Genomic DNA, 22215 nt, shown 5'->3' on the forward strand with positions numbered 1-22215 from the left:
AAAAAATGGATGTGTGTGTGTATGTATGTATGGATACAATTTTTACGGCGAATCAACCGATTTGGATGGTTAAAAAAATATTCTATTCCTTTCGATAGGGAGATGTGCTGGTAAGTTTTTCGCAAAGACAGGTCAAGCCGTTTTGGAGATATGAAGCAAAAAATGCAGAAAATAGAAATCGTGTTTTTGAGAGAAATAGAATCGAGTTTTATTCTTTGAATATTTCGTTATCATTACGGAAAGAATACGGAATATTACGGAAATTTCCAGCAATTTACCTTATTTTTAGAACACGATACCATACACCACTAGTTTTCTTATAATAGTTTGTTGTTTTCTTTTTAAACAACAATCAGAACTTGAGTAACAATCAATCCTATGAGCTGTTGTATTATGATAATATTTCATTTAACGAAAACGTAGTTTTTTTTTGAAAGCAACCCTGTAATTGTTTTATTTGTATGTGATATAATATTTTTCTAAAAGAATTCTAATAATGATCTTTTTTTTCTCGCTCAAATACTTGGAAATATAGGGTTGGAAATATATTACGATTCTACCGTAAATTAGACCAATGTTATGGCAAGGCTGTGTCACGTAGCGTTTTGCATATAAAATGGTACTAAAAACTGTCAAAATGCTATGTGTAATAAATAATGTAACTTCACTCATATGTTATTATGCCACATCAGAAAGATGCAGTTACGATAACATTCTTTTTTAGACGTTTGTGCGTTTTCTAGGTTTCTATGTAAAGCGCCTAACTTCACAGTAATCACACAGCATTTTGACTGTTTTTAATACCACTTTATATGATAAACGCTACGTTACATGATCTTGCCATATCATTAGTCTATTTTGTGACAGAATCAGACCAATATTTTTATTTATATTTTGAAGTAAAAATATTTTTTACTACTGCTTGATATCAGATTGTCTAAAAAGAGGGTTTGACATCGGAACATCATGATTACGTCGTAATAAATGTTATAATGATAGATAAAATTAACTTTGTCAATTAAGGTAATATTGTTTGATGCTTGATGAATTACGAATTTTAATAAAACCAAGAATTTATATAAAAATAAATGCATCACATACATTTTTTATGTTGAATAAATATATCATGCAAGAATTATAAATTTCATAAGTTAAAACTTTTCTCAAATTAACATTATTCTTCAAATTGTCATTAATTATGCTTAATCATCTATCTTAAGCGTTTATTTAATATTTTGCGTGAATATTGAATAAATCGACCTTGTAGAATTAAGAATCATATGACCTATAACGAGGGACATTTAATTGTGACGTAGATCATTTTTGAATAATTTCAATAGTTTTAATCAAAAAACCTTTCACATTTAAGACCAGTTTATATATTCACAACGTCAGATCGAGATTGGAACCCATGGACATCCTAATACGGTACTATTATTAATATTAATTTAGATAGTTATATATATATATATATATATATATATATATATGCAGACTTATTTAACAATTATTAATAATAAATTGCTTCAACAAGTTTTACTGTTCTAATGAGCTATTGCATAAGAATTACTATTCGACCAGCTGTATGAACCGAGGATCGATTGCAGCTTCTAACAAAATTGTTTAATCACAATAATACTTGTGACAATTATTTCATATCAACATGAAATTCACACTTGTCCTTGTCTTTTATTTGACCAATAGCAAATTATTTTGAATTTTAGGTAAAGTATAAAAACAGGAGCACAGGTTTTACAGAAATTCTTTTGCCGGTGACCTTTCGGAAGTGAACATTAAAATATAGTTACGTAAAAGTTTGTTTTCGTTTAAAATAATTCTGTGTGGATGTGAGTAGTGCAAATTCTGTGATATTCGATCGGGTGCATTTGGAACCTTGTGACTTTTAACTTTATGGTCAAGGTCATATCTATGTTGTGTATTGTTACAAAGGTGAGTCCTTTTAATTATTGTTACATTGCGTTAGCAAATTGATATAGATTCTCCAGTTGTTTTGGAATATGTGCTATTTTAACCCTCCGTCGGTCGGATATTTTTTCACCTTCGAACGGTCGGAAAGGTCTGGCTGGACCATCATTCATTTTACATGCATTTATATGGGATAAATGAGTTTTTGGTGTCTTATATATTAACGATTATATAAAAAAATCAATAAATATAAAAAAATCGTTGCATTTTTTGTTAATTTTTCTGTTTTATATCAATGAAAAACAATATTTATTCTTATTCGGCGCCTTTGAAATGAATGTGAGATTCAAATAAAAACGAAATGAGGTGCGTCGCCTTTGAAATGAGCTGTAAAACTCAAAGTGAAAATATAATTTCACTACAGGTTTGCCAAAAAAAAATTTCGAACGCAGTACGGGTAGAAAAATTGTTGATAATGTGTGCATTACTCATCCGATTTTCAGTGTTTGCGATTACCAATAAATTTGGTAGGTTTTCAAGAAACTCTCGTCATGAAAATACTAACGTTCATGTTACAACACATAGCAAAGAATATATAAAACGCAGTTTGAATAGAAAATACAATGAAAAAAGACAAAATACTGGTTAACATATATCAAAAAGCGTATATTTCATACAAAATGTATGGGTGGTCTAGACAGACCTTTCCGACCGTTCGAAGTATAAAAAAGTTCATATCCTTATAATTATCCTTCTGTACATTTTTTCGTCCTGATTTTTTCACTAATCGACAGCTAATGAAATTTTAGGAAAAGTCAAGAAATTTCAAGTCGATAGGATTACTAGAAGTATTTTTTTTTTTTAAATTGAAGTCGAAAAAAGTCTGGCCAGACCACGCCGACCGACGGAGGGTTAATCTTGTCCAAGCTGGACATAGGTAGCATGATGTCAAATTTTCACTTGAGGATATATATCTCAAATATAATTTCAAGTAAAAATTGCCTTTCGTGTGTATAGCTGCAGTTTATATCGCCATTAGTAAGACAGCTATGTGGTGGAATTCGAACTATAATCTATAATGTAATAAACTATATCTTATTTTAATTAGGCTATCAAGGAATTGCTTCCTATTAATGTCGAAAAACGTAGAAATAAGCAACGACTAATAAAAATAATAGTAATGATAATGCGTTTATTATTGCTTTTGGGCAAGGTTGAGAATTCTCAAAAATATCTGATCCAAAATTTGGTTTTATTTGTCGAGAAAGAAAAATACAAAAAGGTCATTCTACTAGCATTAATTTTTTTGAAGAGTACATAAGATTTTAGAAAAAACAAGTATAATTTAAAATTAAAAACGTATTATAAACAATACGTATATAGCTTCATGTAAAAACTGGAAATCTTTTTTAACTTCCCATATGGTAGGTTATAGTAATTTATTTATCTATGTTTCAAGGTCTTCTGAATACTGTGACATACCCTAATGTTAGAAAAAATTGATGTATGTATGTGTGTGTGCAGATACAAATTTTGTCGACGATTTCGGGAACATAAATCAGCTGATTTGAATAATTAAAAAAATATTCGTTTTGTATTTATGGGGAGACATGTTAATTAGTTTTTGATTTAAGCAGCTGTTTCGACGATACGAGGTAAAAAGTGCCAAAAATGGTAATTAAATTTTTGAGAGAACGGATTTGGCAGTCAAAAATGATCATTAGTCATGAACACATCAAATTATCAGATATTTCATTAATAAGTTCAAATTTTGTTTACATTTCTATATGTTTTGTACCAATAATTATTCATTAGACTTACGCGCTTCGATATATCATCTCAAACACAGCGCGATTGCTTTAAAAAAAAAGTTCAAAATTTTCGAAAAATTTTGAAATACAAAAAATTAAATTTAAAAAAAAAATTAAAATTCTCAAATTATTTTTTCAGTTTGCAATCAAATTTAAAGCTTTTTTAATAATTTTGATTTTCAGTACAGAATGTTATACTAATTTGCCTTAAGGCACGATGACACGCACCACTAGTTTGAATATTTGACATGATGCTCTTGTTACTGTTCACACTGAAATCATTTACACAATCCATACCACTTACATAAATTTAGAATATTAAGAGTCTATCGCCGTCTCTAATATCAAACTTTAAATATTTTGTTCCCATATTCCATTATAATATCTTTAATTTGATTTACTCCAGCTTCGAGTCAAGTACAGATGTAATGAATTGAATCCGTGTCGCAAAAAATGACACGTAATGAATATGCATCTGTGAGTCACTTTGATCAAAGAGGAATACCCTCGTGAATGAAATGGCTCGGCTTTGCTAAAATTAGCATTTATTTTAGAACGTTATTAATTGCGTATACGGCAACAAACGTAAGGCGGCAACAGCAAATAAACCTCAAACGTTACGCGTCAACATTCGGCGGCAACCCGTATCATGGAATAAAATTATTTATTTAGTTACTAACCTATCTTATGAAATATTAACAATTATTAAATTTTACCAATACAATATTTTATAGATAGTGTAAAATTTCGAAAAAGTGAAAAAGTTTAGTGTGAAATTTAATTTCAATCTAAATTCAATGTAAGATTGTGAAACATTTTAAAGGTTGGAAGCTTATAAAAATTTGGATACGCCATGGAAATTCGAGTTCATATACAGTTATTATAATTACAAATACTAAACGCGGCTCTTACAAAAATTTTCTCATTTCATAAATATATAAAATTAATTATGGCAAAAACTTCATATTTTTTACATTCGAGCTGAAACCTTACTAAATGTTAAGAATGCATGCAAAAATGCTAAAATTAGTGCTGCTGAGAATATTTAAGATAGCTCCCTGTTAAGTAAACAGGTTATTAATTATTATTTCTTCATGTGTATTTATTTAATTAAAAAATATTAATTAAAAATTACAAAAAAAAAAATAACTAGTGGGCTGTATGACATCGTGCCTTAAGGCAAATTGCTGGTACTTCCCGTATCGTAACGAAATGTTTGAGGAATACTGAATGTTTTCAAATAGATTATTATAAATATTGTAACATTGTCTAATATTTATAAGAATTATATAAACTGAATTGCAAAGTTGAAATTATTTGTTTAAAGTATATTAGAACTATAGTCAAAATTAAACATTAAATCTGAATTATTTTCGATATACAAAAAAAAAATTTCTTGAAAAAAAAAATTTGAAAAAAAAGTTGAAACAAATTTTTTTTCCAAAATCAATTATTTCGTTAAGACAAGCAGACAGTTTTTTGAATCATTTAAATCGGACGCTTAGTTCTCTCAAAAATTGCCATTTTTTGCACATTTAGCTCCGTATCTTCGAAATGGCTGGGCCTGGCTTTACCAAAAACTAATAAACACTTCTCCCAGTCATTACTAATTGAATGTTTTTAGATCATTCAAATCAGATGCTCCGTTCTCTCAAAAACTCGATTTCTATTTTTTGTACTCTTTGCTCTTTATCTCCGTAACTGTTGGACCTGCCTTTGCCAAAAACTAATCAGCACATCTCCCTATCAATAGGAATCAAATGTTTTTTGAACCATTTACCGTTCAAACCGTGCGCCCGAAAAATTGTATCCATACATACATACACACAAACACACATCCATTTTTTCTTAGGTTTGCCAAAACGTTCAGAAATCTTCAAAACATCGAGAAATGTAAAAATTTTCAATTTCGGTTTTCGGCCCATTACAATAACTTACCCTACGGAAAGTTAAAAATTCTTCCGTGGTTTTACAAATATTAATGTCTAATTGGCAGATATCTAATCTTATTACGTGATTGGCCTAATATGCATGATTATAACTTTTTTTATTTACATTGAGTAATTAATTTGGAAATTAACAGTGGCATTTCCTAGAAGAAAAACCCAATGGCTTGCCTTGTTTTTTGTACTACATTCGAATCTTAAATTGCAAACTAAAAATATATCAATTCTTGAGTGATTCTAACAATGAAAATATAATAAAGGTAGCTGGAACAACTATTAAGTAGTGCTTTAAAAAGCATTTATAAAAAGAATCGTAAGAAACAACTCAGAACTGTTATGGACCAATACTGCCATAAAATGGACCAATGTTATGGCAAGGCTATGTTACGCTGCGTATTTTTTATAATACATGCGGAAAGTTATAAAGTTACATGCTTAATAAATTTGTAGCATTTTAAGTTTTTGGTACCACTTTATATGAAAAGAGTGACGTAACATAGCATTGCCATAAAATTGGTCTATTCTACGGTATAACTGGCCCATTAAGTTCTGATTGCTATTCTAAAATAAGAACAAAATTTCAAAGGAGTAATAATAGTTGATATTTAGGTCTAATAAATCTTGTAAATCTGGATCCTTTTATAATGAGGAAAGGAATTTGAAAAATGTCTTGACAATAACGTTTTGTTACAGTCATGGTGGGATGTATATATACATAAAGATAGATTACCCCTGAAAGGCATCGTGCATTCCGAACTGTTGATGTCATTCTCAGATTTGATTTAGGTACACGTACAATATAGGATACAAGAACCTCAATCAAGCAGACCTTTGAGGAAACAAAACGTTTCTAGATTTATAAAATAATACATTATTAATACTTCTGACTCTACGTCAAGAAGTTAAACCTATATCGCAAATTTAAAGGTCAAATTGGTAGTCAAATTAGTAGGTTTGAATTACTGAAAATAACATTCGTTCATACAATGCTAATTTATTATACATAATTGACAACAATTTATTTTTATGTTAAGATACTATGGAGTAACAAAAAAAAAAGGATTTGTTTTGATAATCGTTAAAGATCAAGTATATTATGTCTTGAGGAAACTTGATGCAATTTTTAGGATTCTGTGAAAATTATTAAAAATTTTGAGATTTTATGAAACAAAGGTCCATATCAAATTTTGAAAAATTTTGAGAATTCGGTGCATTATTAACTACAATATAATTCATTATTGATTTACTTGATTCAAGTCACACAAGAAGTTCGTCAAAAATGGAACCATTTCAACAATTTAGAGTACGAAATTCAAATTTGAATAAAAATGAAAATTTAAATATTGCTTCACGCTCGTGTATCTTGAGTAACATAGTAACACTTTTGGAACTTCCTTATAAAATTAACAAATCGAATGCTGTTTTGGTGCAAAATTTAAACGTTATTTCAAATAACTTAAAATCGAGTTTAAAATTTCGAAAGATTTTTGTAAATTTGCACAATTTTTAATTCTTCAAAAATGCTTTTAGATGAATACTTGGGCTCGCCCGTAATAAAATTATAAAAAAAAGATGAATACTTACAAAATCTTTGATGTGATTCCAATAAAAATTTTGATAGTGCTCATAAATTGATGCAAGACCACCAAAATCGTTACCAGTAAATTATTTATATATTTTTTTATGTTTCCAGCAATAGTTTATAAACTCGCCCTTTTCTGAAAATAGTTTCGTACTTTTTGCTTTAAAAAATCATGTACTTACTGTTGAATGTGAATAAAATAATAAAAAAAATTCAACGAAACTCAAGGTCTGATTTTTTCTAGCTAATTTAATTAATTAGTAAAAAAATCATATTTTTCAACGTTTGAAATTTTTGTTCAATATTAACTAAATATAATTTATATAACTGTAATTTATATAACTAACTGTTCTAAACATCACAAACAAGAGATACCAAATGCTTTTTTTATGGCGATCTGACGTCAATATATTAATTTTTCAGTTCAATTTAGTTCATAGATTTTTTTATTGTAATTTCTGATTACTTGATAAATAATAAAACTCATTTTTTTTTAAAAACTACTTTTATCATATCAATATAATTTCATAAATATGAACAACTCCTTTTATTATATAGAAATTCTTACACTTGTCTTGTAAAGGGCAACAAGTAAAACTGTAAGAAAAACATGACTTTAAAAATATAATAAATATAATAAATGAACAATACAATAAATGACTTCTGACTATTGTCAGAGATTCTGAAAACTGATATATTTTAATGTAACATGAACTACTATTTCAATCTTACCCTGGTAGTGTTGTGGTGTAGTTTTCTGGCAAGTGGGTGTGGATGATCCTCGAGGCGGCTTTTGTAATTCTCTGAATTTGGACGAAACTTACAATAAACTAATATCTAAATGAATGGCATTCAATACAAAACATTTGAAATCATGAAGTAATCTTATTTTATCTTTTGCCTTATATAATGTAGTTCTGTAATCAACATAAATTTTATGAACGATAAATGGGCTATGCTAAAAAATATTAGCAGAACGATTTATCTGACATATTAAACATGATGATTACTAGTGGCTTTATTATGGAGGTGTCCTATAATTTAGTATCTGCTCGTCTCATATTGAAATGAAAATTTTGTAAACTAGTTAAAAATAAAACTGGTGGTGCATAGCATCGTGTCTTAATCTTGAAACACTTTAAAAATTTTTGAAAAATGAATAAAAAAGATTTTTAAGAATTTTGAAATCTTTTAAGATATTTTCGGATTTTTTTTTATATTTTGCAATTGCGCTGCATAGCCGATTTAGAGCCGAAATATTCAAGCGCGTAAGCGCCGCGCCGTAATCCAACGTGTAACCATTGGTATGGAACCCATATAAATGTACACATTTGTACGTATTATTAAAATTTCTATAAAATATCTGATATGTTGTTCATATGTCTAATGATCATTTTTGACCGCCAAATGGTATTTTTTTACATTTTTTATTGGATCTCCGTAACCGCTGGATCTGCCATTCCAACAATTTAAACAGTTCTTCGTACAGTCAACACAAATAAAATTTGTTTTGAATTATTCAATCTGACGCCCCGTTCTCTTAAAAACTGAAATACCATTTTTTACCATTGCTCTTTTTGCCCCGTATCTTCGAAACGGCTAGACCTGTCTTTGCCAAAAACTAATCAACTCGTCTCCTTATCAATAGGAATCAAATTCATCCAAATCGATCAATTCGTGTTGTCAAAATCGTCGACGAAAAATTGTGTCCGCACATACATACACCCACACACACATCCATGCATTTTTTCTAAGGTATGCCAAATGCGATTTTACGATTATTATAACTTACCCTACGGGAAGTTAATAAGGTTTATGACAGACAAACATGAAAATAATAATATTACGTCCAAGACACTTAGCGCACGGAACACTACAAACAATATATTATAAAAGTAAGTTAGTTCGTGACTTTATGCCGTCGCTACTTTATCAACTTCAAAATATGTCTTAATGTAAAATAGTTTTTGCATAACAATGACAAAACTCTACAATGTTCGAAAGTAAAATAGAATTCATGTAATACTGATTCGTTTTGTTTTAGTTTCGTCGCGCTGGTACTCTATGAAGTTGATAAAACTTCCACTCGATCTTGCTAAGGAAATCACGTACAATACTATTGCTCAGCAGGATAACGTGACATCTCACAACTGGAGACAATTTGTTACTTCAGCATTTTCTTGAAATATATTCTGTATCGGTGAATCTGTTCCGAGTTTTACATTTCAAGATAAATGCCAAATCTGAAAGCACATATTGAGTGACACCGATAATTGGTATTTTCCAACATTTATTTGCGAACGAGTTTTATTAGTATTCTATTTGTCAATATGCTTATTTTTATATTGATAATATAATTTTATTATTATGGTAACCGAGGAAATTTATATGGATTAGAAACGCGTGGGTGTATGTTCTCATCAAAAAATTATATCAAATGTTCAATTTCCTGTAAGGTAAGTTATAGTAATCGGAAAAAACTCGAGAATAAATTTTTTTGCATATCTTTGTTTCAGAGGTTTCTTATAATTTTGGCAAACCTTAGAAAAAACTAGCTGTAAGTGGAATTCTGTCTTAAGGCAATTAGGGCATCGTGCCTTAAGGCAAATTGCTGGAACTTTCCGTACCAAATATTATTATTTTTTTTAAAAACGATTAACATTTTTGAAAAAATTTTACTTCGTAAAAGATAGATTTTTGAGAAACTAGGAATTTGACAAAAAATGACTTTTTTTTAACAACACACGCACATACACACACACACACACATACATCCATTTTTTCTAAGGTATGCCAAAATTTTCAGAAACCTTTGAAATGTAAAGATATATAAAAATTTTCATTTTCGATTTTTCGCGATTACTTAGGAACTAGAACGGCAGGTCTAGCCGTTGATAAAAATACATTTTTATCTGCATTGCTTTAAATAATTAAATCCAAAGGGAGCATATTTAATAGGCAACAAAAGTTATGTTAATTTACATCTATTTGTACACAATGTTAAATTAAATAATCGACTTTTACTTTACAGATTATTTTTTCACATCAATTCTGAGTTCTATTTTAACATTTTATCCTATCCTAACTATTTAACAATTTATGCTATTCCCAACTATTTCTCACAAAATATAAAAGCATTTATTTGAATTCATACTGTTTAATAATATAATATTACACATTAGTGTATTTATTACATTATGTTCTCATTTGCTATAGATACGCGCAATTTATTTGTTTTCGAAATTATTTTATTTGTAAAAATAATAAATGCAGATACATTTTTATATGTCCTGTTTTACATTTAGTTACTTATGCTTTGATAAAATGTGATAAGAATTTATATAAATATATATATATATACTCTGTGAAACGATGGATAAATATGTAAGCAAATTCCTCATACGGTTAATGACTCCGCGGTCGATAAAAAATTCTATAAACCATTGTTATAATTATCTCTAACCCCATTATCAGTTTATTTTTTACGCAACTAAACAAATTACATTGCAGACACATCATATCTTCTTTATAAATATTTTAGATATATTTATATATACATACTTATAAATACATATATAAATATATAATATTACAATTATTACTATAATTTATGATCAATCCAGGGTCAAGAATATGTTCAATATCAGTCGCTAAGCTATAAATTATATACAGAAGTAAACAAATCTTCTGAACATGTGTAACATCTTATGAATTCTAAATTAAACAGATATATCGTTAAACCTATATTTTTATAAATACAATATTTTTATAAATTTAGAAACTTCTACAAAATAAATTTCTATATTTAAAAAAGAGATTTCAATAATTATGCAAAATTTGCAATTTTATCGAACAAATTTTATATTCTGAACTAGATTGTGCTTATAACAACTTCATAAGCAAATTGTAAAAGTAATTCAATAATCTCCGAATAAAATTCGATACCATAAAAACTGATAATTTGATATGGTTTAGTGAAATATGCACTTCTGTGCTTTATTTTTTGAATCTTATGCTCGTCTTTATATGAATTTTGTCTATTTTTATGTTTGAAGCTTTCGATCTTTCTTTAATTAAAAAATCAATTGAACTGATTTGAAAGTATTAGTTCTTGTAGTACACTTGTAAAAAAAAATTTGTGTGCTGTTTAGAATATCTCTTAAAACTTTTGATTCGTTCGTGATTTTGGTTAGATTTTTTGTATAAAACGCCTGATCGCACAGCAAATACATAGGATTTCGACAGATTTTAGTCATTTTATATGAAAAACGTTTTTAACATTATAATAATAGCTTGTAATTGCTTGATCCTGAAACCACAGGTTCTAGATTCCTTTCCCGTTTCTAACGGCTTGTTATAAAGCAGTAGCAATAATGGTTATTACTTCAAATTTTAGTTTTAAAATATGATTGCCTGCACATACCTATGATTCAATAAACATCATATCACTATTTTGAAAATGATTAGTAATCTCGTCAAAAAGAGAATTGTTAAACATCGCGTTGTCTTCCAAGAAGTTTGATTCATAATTTCTCATTGAACACATCTTAAGAACAATGCTTGTTTTACTGCAACGCGGCGCCCAGGCGCTTTGATATTTCGTTTCTACGGAGCTAACGTATCGCGATTGCTTTGAAAAAAAGTTCAAAATTTCCAAAACATTTTAAAGTATAACTAGTGGCATCGTGCCTTAAGGCAAATTGCTGGTACTTTCCGAACCAAAAATTATTATTTTTAAAAAATAACATTTTTGAAAAAAAATTGCTCTGAAAAAATTAGATTTTTGAGAAACTATACATTTTTGACAAAAATTTACGTTTTTTGAAAAAAATGACTTTTTGAAGAAAAATTTATTTTGAAGCATTCTGGAAATTTTGAACATTTTTTCAAAGCAATCGTACTGCTTTTACTGCATAGAGACAAAATATCGAAGCGCGTAAGCCCCGCGTCTTCGTCTAACGGATAAATATTGGTACGGAACCGATAGGGATGTAAACAAAATTTATACTTATTGTTAAAATCTCTATAAAATATTTAATAATTTGATATGCATATGTCTAATGATCATTTTTGCAGCCAAATGGCATTTTTTTAACTTTTTTTACTAGATCTCTGAAACCGCTAGACCTGCCTTCATGAAAATTCTATCAGTTTTTTATCTTGTTAATACAAGTAAAATGTTTTTTGAATTTTCAAAATCGGACGCCTCCGTTCTCTTAAAAACCGTGTTACCGTTTTTGGCACTTTTTGCCCGGTATCTTCGGAACGGCTAGACCTGCCCCCGCGAAAATCTAATCAGCACGTCTCCTTATCAGTACAAATCAAATGTTTTTTAAATTATTTAAATCGGTTGATTGGTGTTCCCAAATCGTCGACGAAAATTTTTATCCGCACACACACACACGCACACACACATACACACACATACAACCATTTTTTCTAAGGTATGCCAGAATATTCAGAAACCTTTGAAACGTAAAGATATATAAAAAAATTCATTTTCGATTTTTTTGCGATTACTATAACTTGCCCTACGGGAAGTTAAAAAATAAAATTTTTCAAAAAGGTCAATTTATTTCAAAAAATTTAAAAACCTCAAATATCGATTTTTTTCAGAGTTCTAAAATAAAATTGAATCAATTTTAAAAAAAATAATTTTTGGTACGGAAAGTTCTAGTAATTTAAAAATGTTCAATTACGATATGGGATGTTCCAGCAATTTGCAATGCACCACTAGTTTGATTATTAGTTGGTTTACACGAAGTCATGTCACAATACCAGGAATAATATAAAAATACAACCAACATATGCATGTAATCGCCTTTTCCCTAGGCGTAAAACCCTGTTTGCCAAATCTCCTAAGTTAATTTACGAACAACCGACCCCAAGTTCAGTGAGACGAGTGTATATACTAATTAAGTTTTTTCTAAATGGACAGCAAAACCTATTAATGGGTTGTTGTTGGGTGCATTCTGTTTTTCTGCAGCCAACATTACATCATCCACACGCACAAATAAATAAATTCAACCTATAATTAGTAGTCAGTCGTAAAAGCGTTCGATATGCATTATTATTATCAAGAGAGGCTACGTTCTGAATCTCGGAGATTCGTCAATCAACGACGAGCATATGGTCGACTTCTGATAAAGCCAGGTTTAGAACAAAAATAGAACCGTTCTGGAACTAGATTGAAATTGCAGAAAGTTCTACATTCAGAAATATCTACAGGTTAATTTGATATACGAGTAATAGGTACAAATACTGATATATAAATATCAAACAATATTTGTATGATGAGCCATACTGTCTTTATCGAAGATGAACGTTTCTTTGTGAGAAAACATAACTACAGAGTGTTATTCTGAAGATTTTTTGTAGAGAATATTTAGTACAGTATAAGTAATTTTTAGGTAATTTGGTTCACTATGCAGATGTTGGACTGCGTCATCTGCGACATATCTTTTCTGCTAATACTTTTAACCACAATAAATACAATACAATAGAATCTTTTTATTAATTTTAATAAATATAATAGGTAATTGTCGGTTCTCGTAATATTCTCTATTTTTATATCTTCATACTAAGCACTTACTAATTTTTATTTAATTTTAATTTAATTATAATTATTTATGATATTTTACATTCTTAAAACATACAGTTCAAAAGAATTGTAAAAACGTGGTATTGAGCGAAAGAAACCTATTTGCCGAACTTAATACTAATAAAATTTATTAGTAGTAATTTTTGTCTCCTAATTATATATTTTTTATTTTACTTTTGATGATAGAACGTATCTTGTTCCAAAACGTTAACAATAAATTTGCTTTGTGAAAAGCTTTCTATTTTAATATTTTTTTAATTCGACGATTGGGCTGCTAAATACTTCATATATATATATATATATATATATATATATATATATATATATATATATATTATAAAATTTTCATGTCACAAAGTTGGTTCTCATACTCCTCCGAAACGTCTTCACCGATTTTTACCTAAATTTATATTCGTATCCAGTAGACCTATAATCGGCTACTATTTATTTTCCATGCCCCTAAGTAATGAGGGTTGAAATTTTTGTTTTAACTTGTGGACGTTTTTTTTCGTTTTTTTTTTATAATGTGGTAATAAATATACATACAATCCTAAATTTTTGCTTTTTTATCGCCAACCCCATTTTTATCGCCGTTTTAGTCATTCAGTCATTTTTTTTACCCGCGTTTTAGTCATTGAATATTTTTGACATAATTTTACCTTTAGATTTATTTTTAGATTTTTGAGCTCAAAGAAAAAGCTTCTATCTTACTTCAAAATAATATTTATTTTTATCAATGGTTATTGGTTGTGGGACCAATTTTCTTTATTCTAATTTTTTATAATAAGAAATTGAAAAATACATAGAACTCTTTTTATGGAAAAAAAACTATTTGTTTTTATCAAGGGTTGTCGACTCCTCCTGTTTTCTCATTGTACAAATATTTCTCGATTCGCTACATAGTTTACAAATGGTTTGCAAGAACAATTTTTGCAAAAAAAAAAGAAAGATTGATTATTAAAATCTGAAGATACAACAGTTTTTGATACAGAACTAGATACCATATAAACTTATTTATGGCAATATAAATTTTTGTTAAAGAATTAATGAAAAGCGCGGTAATAATATATCAAACTCTTGAAATTTTAAAAGTGGCAATTCAATTTAAATATAAGTTTCAGATTAGGTGTCCAATTGCAAATACGAATATGACCCAGGTACATTTTTATATGTGATGTGTTATTTATTTAGTTATCTGCTTCTTTCACTTAAATACCACATTTGTAATCTGTTTCTTAAGGCAAAACAATGTTTGACGGGTCAGCTAGTATATAAATATACTTTATACTTAAACGGAGCTTTATAAATTGCTCTCAGCATATGATCCATTCATTATACAACCACAATTAAGTGTTATTTTCTAACGTAGAACTATACTCTGGATAATATCGAACTTTGTAAAGAATTTCAATAAGTGCAATCATTACGTATAGTCAGTGATTCAAATCAATAAGTCAATGACTTATTTGTATATAGTTTAATTAGTACTTTAGTATACTTCTACACTTCAAATTCTATTTGGACTTATATTATGCCTGTGTATATGAATTTTCATTTGCAGGCGACTATAAAATTTGGTCAACTTTAGCTTTGTTCACATTATAGTATTTAACTAATAATTTATTTCTACTTTTTTATTCGGTTAATAATTATGACACCTACTGTAGTAATGCTATATTATAGGTTAAGCGCACTGCTTTGTGTGAAGATGATGTCCTGAGTTCGAATCTCCGTTCTGGTTAACCTGTTGTCATGAAATAGTGATATAAATTTTCACTTAAAAATATAATTCAATAATATCTTTCCAATTGAAAATGACAATGAGAAATCTCTCACACTATTCTTTCCTGAATCGTGTTGGAGTTTAACTCCATTATTATTTTTATGCAGTGTATGACACATTTTGTCACAATGAGTTAAAAATTGCAATAAAAGTGTTGTACAAAAATTATTATTTATCTCTTATACTTTATGATGCGCAATAACATAAATATCCGATAAAGCATATAATCGTAAAATTTGCATGTACATAAATCTCAGAATTTGACATGAAATGTAGATAAAAATGTCTTCATAAAAGTAATTGTTCTAAGAACAGACTTCCCAAAAATTTGTTGACAGCAATACGAAGAATAATTTGCATGGACACTTCGCGGAATCGACAAATTTTATGCCGAAAAAATTTTATACGAATTTTGTAATAAACAAATGATATATATATATATATATATATATATATACATATATATATATATATATATATATTTTTCTGAACTAAAGGCATCTTTCTTTCTCCAAAAAATATTTAATTCTTTATTTATAATTATTTTCTACTTTTCTGTAGTCTGTGATGCCGTCTTCTTCTGGAACTCTAAATTATTAAAACCGTTTTATTTTTGAAAAATAAACAATCACTAAAAATCAAATTGCACATTCACAAAAATTATAATTGATAACCCAGCTGTAGATGTTTGCTGTTGTCAGTACATTGAAAGACTTTTTAGGTAAGACAGTAAGTTTATTGTACTAATTATACATCTTGGTTTTATATATAAAAAAAATGGTTTTATCAATTTGAAGTTTGATAGTATGCAACTTATTACTTAGTTTATTATTTATGTATTTTTCAATTAAATTTTTTTCAGTTTAATGTGTCCAAAATCATATATTACAATAAAAGTTAAAAATATATTTATACAAATTTTTGACAATAAAAATAAATTGAATTTAATTGAGCAGGCTTAACTAAGTTCATAAAATCAACCATTTGCTATTTTCGGCAACATTATAGATACGTCAGGTAGTCTTCTAAAAAAAATATTATTTAAATTTGGACACTTTACGTTTCGACGATAAAGTTTAACGTTTTAACTTCCCGTAGGGCAAGTTATAGTAATCGCAAAAAAATCGTAAATGAAAATTTTTGCATTTTTCGACGTTTCAAAGGTTTCTGAATATTTTGGCATACCTTAGAAAAAATGGATGTATGTGTGTGTGTGTGTATGTATGTATGTGCGGATACAAATTTTCGTCGACGATTTCGGGAACACCGATCAACCGATTTGAATAATTCAAAAAACATTCGATTCGTATTGATAAGGAGACGTGCTGATTAGTTTTTGGCGGAAGCAGGTCTAGCCGTTCCGAAGATACGGGGCAAAAAGCGCCGAAAACGGTAACTCAGTTTTTAAGAGAACGGAGCGTCCGATTTTAATAGTTCAAAAAACATTTTACTTGTATTGACAAGGTAAAGAACCGATCAAATTTTCATAAAGGCAGGTCTAGCGGTTTCGGAGATCTAATGAAAAAAGTAAAAAACTAGCTGTAAGTGGAATTCTGTCTTAAGGCAATTAAGGCATCGTGCCTTAAGGCAAATTGCTGAAACTTCCCGTACCAAAAATTATTAATTTTTTAAAAACGATTAACATTTTTGAAAAAAATGTACTTTGAAAAAATAAGATTTTTGAGAAACTATATATATGGACAAAAAATTACTTTTTTTGAAAAAAAAAATTTAAAAAAAAAAAAATTTTTTTTTTTTTGAAAATAAAAATTTTTTTTAAATTTTTTTTTTTTGAAAAAAATTTTTTTTTTCTTTATTTTGACATATTGTGGAAGATCTGAACTTTTTTTTCAAAGCAATCGTACTGATTTAACTGCATAGGGACAAAATATAAAGCGCGTAAGCGCCGCGTCGCTGTCTAACGCATAAGCATTGGTACGGAACCCATAGGAATGTTAACAAAATGTACACACATACACACACACATACACACACACACACACACACACACACACATACATCCATTTTTTCTAAGGTATGCCAAAATGTTCAGAAACCTTTGAAACGTAAAGATATATAAAAATTTTCATTTTCGATTTTTTTGCGATTACTATAACTTACCCTACGGGAAGTTAAAAATGCCATTTGGCGGTCAAAAATGATCATTAGACATATGCACATCAAATTATCAGATATTTTATAGAGATGTTAACAATAAGTATGAATTTGGTTTACAGTCCTATGGGTTCCGTACCAATGTTTACGCGTTAGACGGCGACGCGGCGCTTACGCGGTTTGATATTTCGTCTTTATGCAGTTAAAGCAGTACGATTGCTTCGAAAAAAAGTTTAGATTTTTCAAAATATGTCAAAATAAAGAAAACATTTTTTTTCAAAAAAAAAAATTAAAAAAAATTTTTTTTTTTCAAAAAAAAGTAATTTTTTGTCTAATTGTTTGTCAAAAATCTTATTTTTTCGAAGTAAATTTTTTTCAGAAATGTTAATCGTTTTTAAAAAAATAATAATTTTTGGTACGGGAAGTTCCAGCAATTTGCCTTAAGACACGATGCTTTAATTGCTTTAAGACAGAATTCCACTTACAGCTAGTTCATACAAATTTCATGACGAAAAATTCAACATGTTAAACTGATTTTTATTTGGAAAATACATACTTAACCCTGCGATCAACGACACGATTCAAGTGCATAACTAGCTGTAAGTGGAATTCTGTCTTAAGGCAATTAAGGCATCGTGCCTTAAGGCAAATTGCTGAAACTTCCCGTACCAAAAATTATTAATTTTTTAAAAACGATTAACATTTTTGAAAAAAATGTACTTTGAAAAAATAAGATTTTTGAGAAACTATATATATGGACAAAAAATTACTTTTTTTGAAAAAAAAAATTAAAAAAAAAAAAAAATTTTTTTTTTTTTTGAAAATAAAAATTTTTTTTAATTTTTTTTTTTTTGAAAAAAAATTTTTTTTCTTTATTTTGACATATTGTGGAAGATCTGAACTTTTTTTTCAAAGCAATCGTACTGATTTAACTGCATAGGGACAAAATATAAAGCGCGTAAGCGCCGCGTCGCTGTCTAACGCATAAGCATTGGTACGGAACCCATAGGAATGTTAACAAAATGTATACTTATTGTTAAAATCTCTATAAAATATCTGATAATTTGATGAACATATGTCTAATGATCATTTTTTGACCGCAAATGGCTATTTTTTTTACTTTTTCCTCCATATCTCCGAAACCGCTAGACCTACCTTTATGAAAATTTTATCGATTCTTCATCTTGTCAATACAAGTGAAATGTTTTTGAATTATTTAAATCGGACGCTCCGTTCTCTTAAAAACTGAGTTACCGTTTTCGGCACTTTTTGCCCCATATCTTCGGAACGGCTGGACCTGCCTTCGCCAAAAACTAATCAGCACGCTTCCTTATCAATACGATCGAATGTTTTTGAATTATTCAAATCGGTTGATCCGTGTTCCCGAAATCGTCGACGAAAATTTGTATCCGCACATAGATACACACACATACATACATACACACACCATACACACACACACACAAACACACACACACATACATCCATTTTTTCTAAGGTATGCCAAAATGTTCAGAAACCTTTGAAACGTAAAGATATATAAAAATTTTCATTTTCGATTTTTTTGCGATTACTATAACTTACCCTACGGGAAGTTAATAACAGTGTCTTTACGATTACTTCATATTTTTGAATTCATATATTGGTTTCTTAAAATACTTTATTATTGTATTAATCATAACAAACGGTTTTTCCTATCTTTACAAATGAGCCATATATTTGTTAACTTTCCGCAGGGCAAGTTATAGTAATCGCAAAAAAATCGAAAATGAAAATTTTTATATATCTTTACGTTTCAGAGGTTTTTGAACATTTTGGCATATCTTAGAAAAAATGGATGTATGTGTGTGTATGTGTGTGTGTGCGGATACAAATTTTCGTCGACGATTTCGGGAACACGGATAAAGCGATTTGAATAGTTCAAAAAACATTTGATTTGTATTGATAAGGAGAGTTTCTGGTAAAGACAGGTCTAGCCGTTCCGAAGATATGGGGCAAAAAGTGCCAAAAACGGTAGCTCAGTTCAAAAAACATTTTTCTTGTATTGACAAGATGAAGAATTGATCAAATTTTCATGAAGGCAGGTCTAGCGGTTTCGGATATCTAACAAAAAAAATGACATTTGGCGGTCAAAAATGAACATTTGACATATGCACATCAAATTATCAGATATTTTATAGAGATTTTAACAATAAGTATAAATTTTGTTTACATTCCTATGGGTTCCGTACCAATGTTCACGCGTTATACGACGACGCGGCGCTTACGCGCTTCGATATTTTGCCTTTATGCAGTTAAAGCAGTACGATTGCTTTGAAAAAAAGTTCAGAATTTCCAAAATATTTCAAAATAAATGAGTTAAGATAGAATGATTTAATATGGTTCGAAATTTTATTAAATGTTTCAAATCTTTGATCAACTTTTATTGTTTATTATTGATTATTTTTAATTACTCGAATTTTGAATTGCGGTACGGGAAGTTCCAGCAATTTGCCTTAAGGCACGATGCCTTAATTGCCTCAAGACAGAATTCCACTTATAGCCAGTTATACTTTTAAATTACACCCAAGCCTCGCTATACGGCCTTTCGCTATAACGGCCCTCTTTAATTAAGGTACGTTTCGATATACGGCCTAAAATGTTTCGCTATAACGGCTTTTTTTCTCTATGTCGATATATTGCGCAATCTCGGTTTTGAAGATTTAAACGAATCTGATGTGCTGGATCTACTTGCAGCTGATAGGGAACCCCATTTCATATGAGGAACTCATTCAGTTGCAAGCAGAGCCGGCAATCGATGAAGATACAGAACCTGTTGTATCCAAACAGCTAACATCAAAATCATGTCGAGCCCTTTTTCATATTTGAACAGGGAATAAATCACTAAAGGAAGAAATAGACAAGAAGGCAAGACAAACAACTTTAGACAAATTTTTCAAACCACCAGCGCAAAATAATGGTGACAGTGATCTGTAGTTTTAATTGTTTCATTTTTATTTAAAAATTATATATGTTTTTGAATTTTTTATTTTATGTAAAATTTATGTTCTTGTTAAATGTTTATAATTTAAACAAAATAAAAAACTAAAATGCATTTTGAATGATAAACCAAATTATATATTTATTAAATTTGGAACCGATCCCATTGAATTTGTATGAATACGTATTAGAATAATTGATTCGTTATACGGCTTATCGCTTCACGGCCAAGTCTCGCGGATCGTATCTAGGCCGTAAAGCGAGGTTTGGGTGTATACAAAAGTAAAAATTTTATGTTGCTGATATTATTTTTGATTGCTAAAATCAATCAAATTATAAATGGTATATACATTAAAATAAAATGTACATCGAGTAAAAGGTTATACAATTTTTTTTTACAATAGTTAAATAGCAATCAGAAGAAAAAATACTAATTTTTAAATTATTTTACTAGCTGTTATCTCAGCTCGTTATAGAACCTGAAAATAATATCAAATATGTATAAAATCAATAATAATATTCAAAAATTATAAGACACTGTATTTATTTTTCATATCATGTACAAAATATGTGAATATGATTATGAATAGCTATATTGTAAATTTATTTTTCTGAACTTGTATTATCATTTCATTATTTAATTTTATAGAATTTATTTTATTACACATATCAAGTATACAAACATTAAAATTGCATTAAAGTCGATTTTGAAAATTATTTAATCACAATTTTCTTCTTTAACTTCAATCCATTTCTGTGAAATATAAGAACAAAAGTCATCATGAAGTTTTTTCGTTGTTTCTTCATCCCAAAGGTCAAACATTTCTGGAAGATATGAAACAATCTTGAAAACACCGTGTTCTTCATTTGTTTGTGGAACTTTTGATTCATCCTTTAAAACCATCAGCACTCTAATAGTTCCAGTACGAAATCCTTTTTCTTTTTCAGGCGAAATATATAATACCAAGCCGAATTGTTCTAAATGCTTCGTAAGCGTTTTAGTATTGAAAAAAGGCGACGTATAAGAAGGCAATAGTTCTAGAACACTTATCTTCGTATCATTCTTTATTACATCAATACCTATAATATTGTATTCTTCATCTTTTTTATTTGAAAGATGACGTGTTATTTGTTGCATAACTTCAAAACAATTAGTTAAAGAGTCAAAAACAATAATCACTGTTCTGTCCTTTGATGGTTGTGCAAATAAAACGTTTTCTCTAAATTTTTCAAGTGAAGAATGGCATTTTAACCACCAAAACAGGTGCTGTTTATGCGCTTCATAAAATTCCTTGAACTTAAGGATTAATGTGAATCCATATTTTCTTTCCTCGTTCATTTTAATTACTTATTAGATAAAAAATATCTCTTTACACTGTTTATATCACCGAAACTAATGATAAATTACTCTGCAGTCAATCGATATCTCGAACACACGAATCAGCAAGTCATCAGTAGACAACCAAACACAT

At 28.8% G+C, this 22215-nt stretch overlaps 1 long non-coding RNA gene across 1 annotated transcript in view; it reads left to right on the forward strand.

Moving 5' to 3' along the window:
* The first annotated feature begins 1780 nt into the window (after nt 1-1780).
* The window catches only part of LOC113376964, a 50244-nt gene continuing 29809 nt past the window's right edge, over nt 1781-22215 (forward strand). The window contains exon 1 of the long non-coding RNA XR_003367073.1: nt 1781-1950. This is a non-coding gene — a long non-coding RNA (uncharacterized LOC113376964). The remainder of the gene's footprint in view (nt 1951-22215) is intronic.

Source organism: Ctenocephalides felis, unplaced genomic scaffold (assembly GCF_003426905.1).
Source record: "Ctenocephalides felis isolate EL2017-DRISC unplaced genomic scaffold, ASM342690v1 CF-g0.4_SCAFFOLD_01886, whole genome shotgun sequence".
Classification (NCBI taxonomy): domain Eukaryota; kingdom Metazoa; phylum Arthropoda; class Insecta; order Siphonaptera; family Pulicidae; genus Ctenocephalides; species Ctenocephalides felis.